General features: G+C 39.7%; 1 pseudogene; it reads right to left on the bottom strand.

Moving 5' to 3' along the window:
• Window positions 1-7,735: 7,735 nt before the first annotated feature.
• Window positions 7,736-7,998, bottom strand: LOC100387873 (ATP synthase F(0) complex subunit f, mitochondrial pseudogene; annotated as a pseudogene).
• Window positions 7,999-11,381: the final 3,383 nt, after the last annotated feature.

Genomic DNA, 11,381 nt, shown 5'->3' on the forward strand with positions numbered 1-11,381 from the left:
TTTTCTATTTGTTTTCTTTATTATTATTATCATACTTTAAGTTCTGGGGTGTGTGTACACAATGTGCAGTTCACATTCACCTAGCCAACAAACAGATGAAAAAAAGGTCATCATCACTGGTCATCAGAGAAATGCAAATCAAAACCACATTGAGATACCATTTCATGCCAGTTTGGAGACAACAGAGGCTGGAGAGGATGTGGAGAAATAGAAACACTTTTACACTGTTAGTGGGAGTGTAATTTATTTCAACCCTTGTGGAAGACAGTGTGGCAATTCCTCAAGGATCTAGAACTAAAAATACCATTTGACCCAGCAATCCCGTTACTGGGTATATATCCAAAAAATTATAAATCATTATATTATAAAAGCACATGCACACATATGTTTCTATTTGTTTTCTATATGTTTTCCATCTTTTTTGTTAATTCCTTTATTACTTCTTTCTTCTGTGTTATATAAATATTTTTTCTTTTCTTTTTTTTTTTTTGAGCCAGAATCTCACTCTGTCACCCAGGCTGGAGTGCAGGGGCACAATGTCCCTGCAACCTCTGCCTCCTGGGTTCAACAGATTCTTCTGCCTCAGCCTCCCGAGTAGCTGGGAATACAGGCATGTGCCACCATGCCCGGCAAATTTTTGTATTTTTGGTAGAGATGGGGTTTTACAATATTGGCCAGGCTGGTCTCGAATTCTGACCTCGTGATCCACCCACTTTGGCCTCCCAAAGTGCTAGAATTACAGGCATGAGCCACCACATCCAGCCAATAAATATTTTATAGCATATAATTAAAAAAAATTTTTTTATTGCATTGTAGGTTTTGGGGTACATGTGCAGAACATGCAACACAGTTGCATAGGTACACATATGGCAGTGTGTTTTGCTTCTTTCTCCCCTTCACCCACCTTTGGCATTTCTCCCCAGACTATCCCTTTCCAGCTCTGCCTCCCGCTGACCCTCCCCTTTTTCCCCCAATAGACCCCAGTGTTTAGTACTCCCCTCCCTGTGTACACGTGTTCTCATTTTTCATCACCCGCCTATGAGTGAGAATATGCGGTATTTCATTTTCTGTTCTTGTGTCAGTTTGCTGAGAATAATGTTCTCCAGATTCATCCATGTCCCTGCAAACGACACAAACTCATCATTTCTGATTGCTGCATAATATTCCATGGTGTATATGTGCCACATTTTCCCAATCCAGTCTATCATCCATGGGCATTTGGGTTGATTCCAGGTCTTTGCTATTGTAAACACTGCTGCAATAAACATTCATGTACATGTGTCCTTATAGTAGAACGATTTATACTCCTTTGGATATATACCCAGTAATGGGATTGCTGGGTCAAATGGAATTTCTATTTCTAAGGCCTTGAGGAATCGCCACACTGTCTTCCACAATGGTTGAACTAATTTACACTCCCACCAACAGTGTAAAAGTGTTCCTTTTTCTCCACATCCTCTCCAGCATCTGTTGTCTCCAGATTTGTTAATGATCACCATTCTAACTGGCGTGAGATGGTATCTCAATGTGGTTTTGATTTGCATCTCTCTGATGACCAGTGACGATGAGCATTTTTTCATATGATTGTTGGCCTCATATATGTCTTCTTTTGTAAAGAGTCTGTTCATATCCTTTGCCCATTTTTGAATGGGCTTGTTTGTTTTTTCCTGTAAATCTGTTTGAGTTCTTTGTAAATTCTGGATATCAGCCCTTTGTCAGATGGGTAAACTGCAAAAATTTTTTCCCATTCTGTTGGTTGCTGATTCACTCTAGTGACTGTTTCTTTTGCCGTGCAGAAGCTGTGGAGTTTGATTAGGTCCCATTTGTCTATTTTGGCTTTTGTTGCCAATGCTTTTGGTGTTTTGTTCATGAAGTCCTTGCCTACTCCTATGTCCTGGACGTTTTGCCTAGATTTCCTTCTAGGGTTTTTATGGTGCCAGGTCTTATGTTTAAGTCTTTAATCCATCTGGAGTTAATTTTAGTGTAAGGTGTCAGGAAGGGGTCCAGTTTCTGCTTTCTGCACATGGCTAGCCAGTTTTCCCAACACCATTTATTAAACAGGGAATCCTTTCCCCATTGCTTGTTTTTGTCAGGTTTATCAAAGATTGTATGGGTGTATATATGTTGTGTTGCCTCCAATGCCTCTATTTTGTTCCATTAGTCTATATCTCTGTTTTAGTACCAGTACCATGCTGTTTTGATTACTGTAGCCTTGTAGTATAGTTTGAAATCCGGTAGTGTGATGCCCCCCGCTGTGTTCTTTTTGCTTAGAATTGACTTGGCTATGCAGGCTCTCTTTTGGTTCCATATAAAGTTCATGGTGGTTTTTTCCAGTACTGTGAAGAAAGTCAGTGGTAGCTTGATGGGGATAGCATTGATTCTGTAAATTACTGGGGGCAGTATAGCCTTTTTCACGATATTAATTCTTCTTAACCATGAACATGGAATTTTTTTTATTATTTTGTGTCCTCTCTTATTTCGTTGAGCAGTGGTTTGTAGTTTTCCTTGAAGAGGTCCCTTACATTCCTTGTGAGTTGTATTCCTACGTATTTTATTCTTTTTGTAGCAATTGTGAATGGCAGTTCGTTCCTGATTTGGCTTTCTTTAAGTCTGTTATTGGTGTAGACGAATGCTTGTGATTTTTGCACATTGATTTTATATCCTGAGACTTTGCTGAAGTTGCTTATCAGTTTCAGGAGTTTTTGGGCTGAGGAGATGGGGTCTTCTAGGTATACTATCATGTCGTCTGCAAATAGAGACAATTTGGCTTCCACCTTTCCTATTTGAATACCCTTTATTTCTTTTTCTTGCCTGATTTATCTGTCTAGAACTTTCAGTACTATATTGAATAGGAGTGGTGAAAGAGCGCATTCTTGTCTAGTGCTGGATTTCAAAGGGAATGCTTCCAGTTTTTGCCCATTCAGTATGATATTGGCTGTTGGTTTGTCATAAATAGCTCTGATTACTTTGAGATACGTTCCATCAATACCGAGTTTATTGAGGGTTTTTAGCATAAAGGGCTGTTGAATTTTGTCAAATACCTTCTCTGCATCAATTGAGATAATCATGTAATTTTTGTTTTTGGTTGTGTTTATGTGGTGAATGACTTTATAGACTTGCGTATGTTGAACCATCCTTGCATCCCCGGGATAAATCCTACTTGATTATGATGGATAAGTTTTTTGATTTGCTGTTGCAATCAGCCTGCCAATATTTTATTGAAGGTTTTTGCATCTATGTTCATCATGGATATTCGCCTGAAGTTTTCTTTTCTTGTTGGGTCTCTGCTGGGTTTTGGTATCAGGATGATATTGGTCTCATAAAATGATTTGGGAAGGATTCCCTTTTTTTGGATTATTTGGAATAGTTTTAGAAGGAATGGTACCAGCTCCTCTTTGTGTGTCTGGTAGAATTCGGCTGTGAACCCATCTGGACCTGAGCTTTTGTTGTGTGGTAGGCTCTTAATTGCTGCCTCGACTTCAGACCTTGTTATTGGTCTATTCATAGTTTCAGCTTCCTCCTGGTTTAGGCTTGGGAGGACACAGGAGCCCAGGAATTTATCCATTTCTTCCAGGTTTACTAGTTTATGTGCATAGAGTTGTTTGTAATATTCTCTGATGATGGTTTGAATTTCTGTGGAGTTTGTGGTGATTTTTTCTTTATCATTTTTTATTGCATCTATTTGGTTGTTCTCTCTTTTCTTTTTAATCAATCTGGCTAGTGGTCTGTCTATTTTGTTGATCTTTTCAAAAAACCAGCTCCTGGATTTATTAATTTCTTGAAGGGTTTTTCGTGTCTCTATTTCCTTCAGTTCAGCTCTGATCTTAGTTATTTTTTGTCTTCTGCTGAGTTTTGAGTTTTTTTGTTCTTGCTCCTCTAGCTCTTTCAATTTTGACGATAGGGTGTCAATTTTGGATCTCTCCATTCTCCTCATATGGGCACTTATTGCTATATACTTTCCTCTAGAGACTGCTTTAAATGTGTCCCAGAGGTTCTGGCATGTTGTGTCTTCGTTCTCATGGGTTTCGAAGAACTTCTTTATTTCTGTCTTCATTTCATTGTTTACCCAGTCAACATTCAAGAGCCAGTTGTTCAGTTTCCATAAAGCTGTGCGGTTCTGGGTTGGTTTCTGTATTCTGAGTTCTAACTTGATTTGCACTATGGTCTGAGAAGCTGTTTGTTATAATTTCAGTTGTTTTGCATTTGTTGAGCAGTGCTTTACTTCCAATTATTTGGTGAATTTTAGAGTAGGTGTGATGTGGTGCTGAGAAGAATGTATATTCTGTGGATTTGCAATGGAGAGTTCTGTAAATATCTATCAGGTTTGCTTGCTCCAGGTCTGAGTTCAAGCCCTGGATAGCCTTGTTGATTTTCTGTCTGGTTGATCTGTCTATATTGACAGTGGAGTGTCAAAGTCTCCCACTGTTATTGTGTGGGAGTCTAAGTCTCTTTGTAAGTCATTAAGAACTTGCCTTATGTATCTGGGTGCTCCTGTATTGGGTCCATATATGTTTAGGATCGTTAGCTTTTCTTTTTGTATCGATCCTTTTACCATTATGTAATGGCCTTCTTTGTCTCTTTTGATCTTTGTTGCTTTAAAGTCTATTTTATCAGAGATGAGAATTGCAACTCCTGCTTTTTGTTGCTCTCCATTTGCTTGGTAAATCTTTCTCCATCCTTTTATTTTGAGCCTTTGTGTATTCTTGCATGTGAGAGGGGTTTCCTGGATACAGCACACTGATGGCTTTTGGCTTTTTATCCAATTTGCCAGTCTGTGTCTTTTTATTGGTGCATTTAGTCCATTTGCATTTAGGGTTAATATTGTTATGTGTGAATTTGATACTGACATTTTGATGCTAGCTGACTGTTTTGCCCATTAGTTTTTGTAGATTCTTCATTATGTTGATGCTCTTTAGCATTTAGTGTGATTTTGGAATGGCTGGTACTGGTTGTTCCTTTTTATGTGTTGTGGCTCTTTCAGGAGCTCTTGTAAAGCAGGCCTGGTGGTGACAAAATCTCTGAGTACTTGCTTGTTTGCAAAGGATTTTATTTTTCCTTCACTTCTGAAGCTCAGTTTGGCTGGATATGAAATTCTGGGTTGAAAGTTCTTTTCTTTAAGGATGTTGAATATTGACCCCACTCTCTTCTGGTTTGTAGTGTTTCTGCCGAGAGATCTGCTGTGAGTCTGATGAGCTTCCCTTTGTGGGTGACTCGACCTTTCTCTCTGGCTGCCCTTAGTATTTTCTCCTTTATTTCAACCTTGTTGAATCTGATGATTATGTGCCTTGTGGTTGCCCTTCTTGCAGAATATCTTTGTGGTGTTCTCTGTATATCCTGCATTTGAGTGTTGGCCTGTCTCGCTAGGTGGGAGAAATTTTCCTGGATAATGTCCTGAAGAGTATTTTCCAGCTTGGATTCATTCTCTTCGTCACATTCTGGTACACCTATCAAAAGTAGGTTAGGTCTCTTCACATAGTCCCACATTTCTTGGAGACTTTGTTTATTCCTTCTTGCACTTTTTATTTTTTAATCTTGGTTTCTCATTTTATTTCATTTAGTTGATCTTCGACTTCTGATATTCTTTCTTCTGCTTGGTCAATTCAGCTGTTGAAACTAGTGCATGCTTTGCAAAGTTCTCATATTGTGTTTTTCAGCTTCTTTAATTCATTCATATTCCTCTCTAAGTTATTCATTCTTGTTATCATTTCCTCAAATCTTTTTTTCAAGGTTCTTAGTTTCTTTGCATTGATTGAAAACATGTTCTTTTAGCTCACAAAAGTTTCTCATTATCCACCTTCTGAAGTCTAATTCTGTCATTTCATCACAGTCATTCTCCGTCCAGCTTTGTTCCCTTGCTGGTGAGGAGTTTTGGTCCTTTCTAGGAGGTGAGGTGTTCTGGTTTTGGGTGTTTTCCTCCTTTTTGCGCTGGTTTCTTCCCGTCTTTGTGGATTTATCCACCTGTCGTCTGTGTAGTTGCTGACTTTTTGATTGGGTCTCTGAGTGGACGCCCAGATTGTTCATGATGAAGTATTTCTGTTACTTGGTTTTTTTTTCTACCAGTCTAGCCCCTCTACTGTAGGACTGCTGAGGTCCACTCCAGGCCCTGCTTGTCTGGGGTGCAGCTATAGCAGCTGCGCAACAGTGAGCGATGCTACCAGTTTCTTTTTCTGCTATCTTTGTCCTGGAATGATGCCTGCCAAATGTCAGTCTTTTGGATATAGAGGGGTCAGGGAGCCACTTGAGGAGACAGTCTGTACTTTATAGGAGCTCACGTGCTGAGCTGTGAGCTCTTTTGTTCATTCAGGGCTGTTAGGCTGCTACGTTTAATTCTGCTGCAGCAGAACTCATAAAAAAAACTTTTTTTCTCAGATGCTCTGTCTCGGGGGGGGGATTGGGGCTTTATTTGTGAGTGTCCATTGTGCTGTCCTGCCGTGCTAGGAGGCAGTCTAGTCTATTTGCCTGCCGAGGCTCCACCCTGCTGGTTTGAGGTTTGCCCTGTTGCTGCAGTCTCTGCCCTGCTGCTGCGGTCTTTGCCCTGCTGCCATGGGCTATGTCCTGCGGTGGCGTCTCTGTTGTGGCGGGTTGCCTCGGCAACGGCAGGCTGCATCAGCAATGGGCGTGTACCTCAGGAGGGGCGGATTGCCTCGGTAATGGTGGACACCCCTCCTCCATGGAGCTACACCATCCTGGGTTCGGCTGTGCCCACAGGGAACCTCTCCACCCGGAATGTTTGGAATTGCCATTTTGTTTGTCCCACTGCGCTACCTCAAACGCTGTGTTTCTGGAATCTCCTGGGCTGGCTCACTGTCCAAGTCCCATTCAGTCTCAAGTTCAGCCCTCTGAAGTCTCAGATTGCCAGTTCAACAGGGCACCCAGACCAATGCGCTTTATGCAGAGCGCTGTTTAGCACTGCTGCACTACAGCGCCAGCCACTGGTCGTACCAGCTGCTGGCTGCACCAGCCAAAACCTCTGCCTGGTGTCCCACGTCTCTTTTATATTTGGGAATGTCCCTTTTTTGTGGGCAACTGAGATCAGTCTAGAAATGCGGCCCTGACTCACCCTCTCTGTGCATTCACCGAGAGCTTCAATCCTGGGTTGTTCTCACCACACCATCTTGAGTCCTCTCCAGCATATAATTTTTATTCTCTCGTTGTTTCTTTTTCTATATTTTTTTGAGAAATACTCTTAATGGTCTTTTTGGAGATTGTAATTAATATCTTAACATTAGCAATCAAGTTCAGATTAATACCATTGTAATTTTAATAATATATAAAAATTTGCTCTGATATAGCTTAATTTCTTGCCCTTCCTTTGTGCTATTATCATCACACATATCAGTATGTTATAAACCCATTAATGCAGTTTAAGATTTAATAATTTATGCAGTTGCTAAGAGACTACTCAACAAATGATGTTAAAGAACTCTATACTATTACAACCTTAATAACATAACATGCCCAAATCCATATTGTATTAAAGGCCTTCAATGTCTCTGTTTGCCTAGGTTAAGAACATAAAAGAAAATTATTTAATTGCTTAAAGTAGTATTTAAAAACCCTACCAGTCATTGCTCAGAGATGATTTTTTTTATACCAGTCACCTTTTATTTGGAGGTTAATTCCATTAGGATATGAGAGGATTCAGCAATAGTCGAGACTGTTCCTTATGGAGGGGCTCAAGCCAAGAAGGTTGTGGAGGGGAGTACAGAGCTTGTCTTCTTCAGTGGTACTTGCATCACCGCTCATGCTTGAGTTCCTTGTAGGACAAGGTGTAGTTGAAGACCACGTAGCATGCCAGCACCATGGTAATCCCCGTGATCCTGCCCTTCTTCACATTGATATATTTGTTATAGTACTGGTAGTAACCTCTTCGAAACTCTCTGACAATGCCACTAGGGCTGAAGTCCCGCATCAAGATCCAGCTTGGCAGCTCTCCTAGTTTGACCTCCAGAAGTTTCTTGTCCTTCAATGGTATGACTGATGCCATCTTGGAGTACTGAGATGAAATTTAAAAAATGTATATCATCAATCTGTATCACCCTATTATCACTATAAATTTAAAAATTTCTTAGGTAATAGAACAGGATCTACCACTTTGTGATGCCCGCAATAAACCCTTTCAAAATTTCTTGACCATTTTGAATTGCTAAGATAAAAGTTCTCATTACTAAGATTGTATTACTAAGTGGTTCAAATATCAAAGGAAGGGTTTTTAATAATAATACTTTTCACAATACACAAACAGAAGACTCTTACCAACTGTGTCAACAAAACAAGAAGTACAGCTACTAAGAATTCACAGATTATAGTGGGCATTTCAACAACGTCTGACACTCTGATTGCAGATTTCAGAACACAGAGTACAAAGTATGCAAAAATTTCAATCACACATTATTCTTCTTTCCTTAATGAAAAGGTACTCTTTCAAGATTTTTGTATTTGCTTTTGCTGTTCCTCAGGTTTTAATGTTGATTTCATTTTTAATGTTGAAACTTCATTTTCTTCCCATTAAACTATTTCCCTTTCTCAAGATCCAACTTGTCTGGGTCCAGCAGAAACCTAGGAAAATGGTAGCACCAAGTGAGAAAGTCAGCAGGGAAGACCAAGGTAAAAATTGATCCTGAGCTCAATTCCCAGCATAAGGAGGCAGAAGCCCAGTTTATGTGAGCCAGTGTTGTGGCCAAGAAAATATTATTGTGAATCCTATCTTTCAGATGGGAGAAGTTGGAAAACAAGTGTTAAAGTCAGTGGTCAGAAGACTGGAAAATGGGTAGGTTCAATGCAAACCATAGGTTTGTTGAATATGAGGTAGGTAGTCTATGTCAAAACATGGTGGATAATATAGAGACAGGATCACCTATTTAAGGAGGTATATCAGGCTGTTTAAGGAGGTATATCGAGCTGAACAGAGCCAAAACCTTTTTTGCTCTGTCCTCTCTAAAACCTTTTGTCATATTCTTGTAATTAACTATTCTCCCCTGAACCTTCACAGGCATTTTTATTGCAACACCTTTTTAACTCTCATTTTATTCTTCCTAATATTAGGTACTATTTAGGTACTCACTTCCACTCCAATGGAACTATTCTCTAAAAAGTAATCAGAGTACATTCTCTCTGAACTGTAAGCTTCTCTAGGGCAATAGTTTTTGTTATACCTCTATATTCACTCTGCTGCTGTAATAAAATACCATATATGGTGTAGCTTAAGCAACAAAAATTAATTTTCTCACAGTTCTCGAGGATGGAAATCTAAGATTAAGGTTCTAGTCAATTTAGTTTCTGGTAAGGACTCTCTTCCTGACTTGCAGAAGGCTTCCTTTTTCCTATGTCCTTACATGACCTTTCTTCTGTGTGTGTGGGGAGGGAGGGGGGAGGAGAAAAGAGAGAGAGAGAGAGAGAGAGAGAAAGAGAGAGAGAGAGAGCGCATGTTCATGAGAGAGAGTGCTCACCCTGGTGTTGTTTCTCCTAAGGACACTATTCCTATGAGATCAGGGTCCAATCCTTATGACCTCATTTAACTTCAGTTACCACCTTATAGGCTGTATCTCAGAATATAGCCACACTGGGAGTTAGGGTATCAACACATGAATTCAGAGGTAGGGGACACAAGCATTCAGTTCATAGTAACCCATAACATTTAACACAATGGCTTGTACATAGTCCTCAAATAAATTAAAGAAAGACTACTCTAAAATTACATGCCATTCAAGAACACCCATAGGACAGCCATCTTGGAACTACCATGGCAATTTGTCTGTTGGCTTTGGATATATGTTGGTTGTTTTCTTCACAGTGAAAGAGTAAAAGGCAGAGAGAATTCATTCATGTTGAGAGCCAAGAATTCTCATGCTCAGAAAAATATACCTTTGGGAATCACCACTTTGTGAGGTAAGGTCCCATTTTGGTATACTCAATGTGGTCACCTTAGGACTTCAACCTGTCTGAACTTATCTGGGGAATCTGTAGAATGAGGCTATAAGAGATCTATTTGCTGGGTGAAAGAATGATGCTTCAGAGTCAAAATGAGGGAAAACCTAAAGAAGAGCAAAATTCTCAACATTCAGTTTTACCTTGTGCTGGATTCTTTCCATTTTTCCTTTCTCTCCACCATTCTCTACCCTGTTTTTTCCCTCAACAAGGCTGAACCTATATGGGCTGCATCAATGGGCTTACTTGCCCTTTGCTTTTGCCTGAAGACAGCCACCTAAAGCCAAGCTCTATGAGAGGCAAAGTAGCTAAAAATTGGTCAAATTTCCAAATGGTTATAGATAAAGAAAGCCAGCAAGGCCTGAAACTGAATTGAGGTGGAGGCCAAGGAATCTGTCATTGGGCAAAGACCATCAAAATAGATGGAGAGATTCCCATGCCAACATGCATAAGACTGTGGTAATTTTTCTTTTTGTTTTAAAGACAAAAGTATCACTCTATTGCCCAAGCTGGATTGCAGCAGTGTGATCATAGCTCACTGCAGCCTTGAACTCCTGGGCTCAAGTGATATTCCTGAGTAGCTAGCTAGGACTATAGGCACATAATTTTTTGTAGAGATGGGTCTTGCTATGTTGCTCTGTCTGGTCTTGAACTCCTGGCCTCAAGCAGTCTTTCTGCCTTGGTCTCCCAAAGTGCTAGAATTACAGGCATGACCCACCGTTTCTGGGCAGCAGTTTTAAACGTAATTTGCACCTTGATTAGTGTGGGTCTCTTATAACTTTTATGGAAGCAAGAGAAAAACAGACCCAAAGCTCTGGGTTCTTACCAATAAGAATTCAGATGGCAAAAACATATCCAAGTATTTAAAGAACCACTCTGTTGCATAAGAATAGAAATTGCTGCAGTCCAGCCTAAGCCATTAGAAAGAATTAGATTTCTGTATTAACTCAATAAAAACAAAGTCATAGATGTAAAAGAAGAACAACTGTTTTATTTGCATCTGGATGCTGTGTGATGTGATGCATACCAAAATTACTTTTCTGAAGTGAAATACAAGACATTTTATATTGAGGGGTAAAATATGTTGAATTTTGAACTTCTAGTGATATTACCTAAGATATTGTAGGGACCATTAAGTAAGGAGTATAATCATTCTTCAGGGCTGTCACAACTGTATAAATGAAGCAGCTCACATGTGATTAAATAGTAATCTTTGTAAGTTGCTATTGTTGAGCTGGCCCTCTGGAGCTGATACTGAAATATTGTATCATAATTATTATAATTTTGTCCAATAACAGGACCTGTTTTCAGTTCAGATCACAATCATGAAATGATTCTTTTGGTTCAGGGAAATGTTGCATAGAATACGTTGTACAGAGATGTTGTACAGAACATGTTGCAGATAACTAAGGTAGAGCTGCCAGATATTATATGGTAACCCCACATGGACCTTC

Source organism: Callithrix jacchus, chromosome 8 (genome assembly GCF_049354715.1).
Source record: "Callithrix jacchus isolate 240 chromosome 8, calJac240_pri, whole genome shotgun sequence".
NCBI classification, from domain to species: Eukaryota; Metazoa; Chordata; class Mammalia; order Primates; family Cebidae; genus Callithrix; species Callithrix jacchus.